At 36.5% G+C, this 4311-nt stretch overlaps 1 non-coding gene across 1 annotated transcript; it reads left to right on the plus strand.

Moving 5' to 3' along the window:
- Positions 1–1883: 1883 nt before the first annotated feature.
- Positions 1884–1990, plus strand: LOC115526533. The gene has a single exon (XR_003972621.1). It is a non-coding gene; the product is annotated as a U6 spliceosomal RNA (small nuclear RNA).
- The last annotated feature ends 2321 nt before the right edge of the window (positions 1991–4311 follow it).

Genomic DNA, 4311 nt, shown 5'->3' on the forward strand with positions numbered 1-4311 from the left:
GGGCTCTGTGCTGACAGCTCGGAGCCTGGAGCTTGCTTTGGATTCTGTGTCTTCCTCTCTCTCTCTGTTCCTACCCTGCTTGTGCTCTCTCAAAAATAAATAAAGGTTAAACATTTTTTTTAAAAAGAAATCACTTTTGTATGTACGTTATTGAGTCCAAATAAAGGCCAAATCCACATATAAAATATGTATCAGGTATCTTTGCGAATTTTTTAATTTTAAAATTTTATTTTTTTATATTTTGTAGACAGAGTGCACGTGTGCTGCATGTGCAAGCTGGGGAGAGGCAAAGGGAGAGGGAGGGAGAGAGTCTCAAGCAGTCTCCATGCTCAGGGTGGAGATTAACGCAGGGCTCAATGTCAGGACCTAGAGATCCTGACCTGAGCCAAAATCTAGGGGTGGTCACCAACTGAACCATCCGTGTGACTCATGGGAATTATTAGTTTTGGGGTTTTTCTTAATTTTTTAAATATTTATTCACATTTGAGAGACAGAGACAGAGCATGAGTGGGGGAGGGGCAGTGAGAGAGGGAGACACAGAATCCGAAGCAGGCTCCAGGCTCTGAGCTGTCAGCACAGAGCCTGCCATGGGGCTCGAACCCACGAACTGTGACCTGAGCCAAAGTCAGACACTCAACCGACTGAGCCATCCAGGTGCCCGGGGAATTATTAGTTTTAAATAAATGTATCCTGTAATTACTTTTCTTTTTTTTCATTATTCTTGTTTTCATCATGATAAGTGTCCTCTTAAATCCCCATCACCTATTTCAGCCATCCACCACCCACTGCCCCTCTGGTAATCATCAGTTCTCTAGAGTTAAGGGTCTGTTTCTTGGTTTGTCTTTCTCTCTCTCTCTCTTTTTTCCTTTGCTCATTTGTTTTATTTCTTAAATTCCACATATGAGTGAAATCATATGGTATTTGTCTTTCTGTGATGGAGTGACTTTCTTAGCATTATTCTAGCTCCATTCGTGTTGTTACAAATGGCAAGATTTCATTCCTTTTGCGGCTGAATAGTCCATTGTATACATGCCACATCTTCTTTATCCATTCATCAGTCAGTGGACACTTGGGCTCTTTACATAATTTGGCTATTATACATAATACTGCAATTAATATAGGGGTATATATATCCCTTTGAAGTAGTGTTTTTGTATTTTTGGAGTAAATACCCAGTAGTGGGATTACTAGATCATAATGTGGTTCTATTTTGAATTTTTTGAAGAACTTCCATACTGTTTTCCAGAGTGGCTGTACCAATTTGTATTCCCACCAACAGTGCACAAGTGCTCTTTTCTCCACATCCTCACCAACACTTGTTTATTGTGTTTTTTTATTTTAGCCATTCTGATAGGTGTGAGGTGATACCTCGTAGTTTTGGTTTGCATTTCCCTGATCATGAGTGATGTTGATGTTCTTATGTCTGTTGGCCATCTGTGTGTCTTCTATGGAGAAATGTCTGATCGTGTCTTCTGCCCATTTTTTAATTGGATTGTTTCTTGGGTGTTGAGTTCAATCATTTCCTTATATATTTCGGATATTAACCCTTTATCAGATAGGTCATTTGCAAATATCTTCTTTCCTTCCATAGGTTGCCTTTTAGTTTTGTTGCTTGTTTCCTTTGCTGTACAGAAGCTTTTTATTTTGATGCAGTCCATTTTTGTTTTTATTTCCTTTGCCTCAGGAGACATAGCTGGAAAAATGTTGCTGTGACAGATACCAGAAAATTACTGCTTGTGCTCTCTTCAAGGATGTCTCTGGTTTCAGGTCTCCATTTTGAGTTTACTTTTATGTATGGTGAAAAGAAAGTGGTCCAGGTTCATTCTTTTGCATGTAGCTGTCCCATTTTCCCAACACCATTTGTTGAAGATACTGTCAAAGATGTGCTCACTTCAGCAGCACATATGCTAAAATTGGAATGGTACAGAGAATATATGCATAGCCCCTGCTCAAGGATGAGATGAAGAGACTTAATGAGATGAGATGAGATGAGATGAAGAGTAATTAACCATGTCATTGTGAGGTTATTTCTGGAGTTTCTATTGTATTCCTTTGATCTATGCATCTAATTTTTATGCCAATACCATACTGTCTTAATTATTACTGCTTTGTAATATAACTTGAAATTTGGAATTGTGATGCCTTCACATTTTTCTTTTTCAAGGTTGCTTTAGTATTTGAGGGTTTTTTTGTTGTTGTAGTTGCACACAAATTTTAGGATAACAGTGGTGAGAGTGGACATTCTTGTCCTGTTCTTGACATTAGAGGACAAGGTCCCAGGTTGTCTCTGTTGAGTATCATGTTGGCTGTGGGTTTTTCATGTAAGGCCTTCTATATTATGTTGAGGTGTATTTCCACTAGAACTACTTTGCAAAGAGTTTTTATCATGCATGGATATTGTACTTTGTCAAATGCTTTTTCTGCGTCTGTTGAAATGATCATATAATACTTATCCTTTCTCTTATTAATGTGATGTATCATGTTTATTGTTTTGCGAACATTGAACCACACTTGCATCCTATGGATAAACCACACTTGATTGTGGTATATGATGTTTTTAATGTATTGTTGGATTCAGTTTGCTAATATTTTGTTGAAAATTTTTGCATCTATATTCATGAGAAATCTTGGTCTTTAGTTCTCTTTTATTGTGTGATGTCTTTATATAGTTTTGGTATGAGGGTGATAATGGCCTCGTAGAATGAATTTGGAATTTTTTTGTTCTCTTCTATTTTTTTGAATCTTCTCTTTTTGAAATGTTTGGTGGAATTTACCTGTGAAATTGTTTGGTCCTGAACTTTTGTTTGGGGGAGATTTTTTTATTACTGATTCAATTTAATTGTTGGTAATTAGTCTGTTCAAAATTTCTGTTTTTTCCTGCATTAGAGTTGATAGGTTATATGTTTTTAGGAGTTTCCAGGAGTTTAATCCATTTCTTCTAAATTTTCTAATTTGTGGGCATATAGGTTTTCATAATACTATCATATGGCTGTTTGTATTTCACTGGCATTTGTTGTTATTTCTCCTCTTTCATTAGTTATTAGTGATTTTTTTTTTTTTATTGGCGTCCTTTTTCTTTTTTAAGTGAGTCTGGCTACTGGTTTGTCAATTTTGTTGAGCTTTCCAAAGAACCAGCTCCTGATTTCATTGATCTGTTCTGTTTTTTTTTTTTTTTTTTAATTTATTGTATCACTTATTTCTGCTCTAATCTTTATTATTTCCTTCCTTTGGCTCTGTTTGGGTTTTGTTTGTTGTTGTTGTTCCAGCTCCATTAGGAGCTTTAGGAGCTAGGAGCTATAAAGTTAGGTTGTTTATTAGAGATTTTTCTTGATTCTTGAGGTAGGCCTGTATTGCTATAAACTTCCCTCATTTTGTTGCATCTCAAAGGTTTTGGACTCTCATGTTTTTATTTTCACTTGTTTCCATGTAATTTTTCATTTCTTCTTTGATTTCTTGGTTGACCCATTCATTGTTTAGTAGCATGCTATTTAACCTCCATGTATTTGTGCTCTTTCCATGTCTTTTCTTGTAGTTGATTTCTAGTTTCATAGTGTAGAACTACTTTTCTACTCCAAGAAATATGCTGTACTTCACTGTTGTCCTCTTTCACAAGACTTGGCCTATTAGCAATGAGTCCACTTCAAAGAAATTAAATAATAACTCTAAACACACTCACCAAAATACGCTCACAACTTCTTCATTGGGAAGAACTTTTATTTCAACTAACTCTATAGGGGGACATGAGTCTCAGACCCTTGTCTCTTTGGTAATATTTTTCTCCCTAAATGTTACCTGCTCTTTTGGAAAGGTGTATATCGTGCATTCATGTCTCTCCATGTCTCTCTAAAGTTACATATGAACTTTCTGATCCTGTATTTATATAAATGCTATCTGTTCTCCACACTGATATTGGATGAGTTTCTGGAGTGTCCAGGTCCATGAAAAGGCTCATTTAGTAAATGACTAACTAAGGTTCCAACAGAACACCTTCCCTTCTCTTAAAAATACCCTCTTCTCTTCCCTCTCCCCTTGATTTATGGCCTGATTTCTAGAAAACACAGTATGAATCAAATGCTGACATACTAACCCTGTATCAGAGAATGCAATCCCAGAGAATCACTTGTGATGGAGAAAGAGAAGTATGGCAGGGAAGGAGAGAGCAAATGCATGAGGATATGTACCAAACTAGATGCAGCTTCGGGATTCATTGTTCAGACTCATGAAATATCTGCAGAAAATTGTATAAGAAACTACTACATTGTACAGTAGTTGTACTATTCAGGACTTGGGGAATGAAGGAAGATGCATTTA

Source organism: Lynx canadensis, chromosome A1 (assembly GCF_007474595.2).
Source record: "Lynx canadensis isolate LIC74 chromosome A1, mLynCan4.pri.v2, whole genome shotgun sequence".
Taxonomy (NCBI): domain Eukaryota; kingdom Metazoa; phylum Chordata; class Mammalia; order Carnivora; family Felidae; genus Lynx; species Lynx canadensis.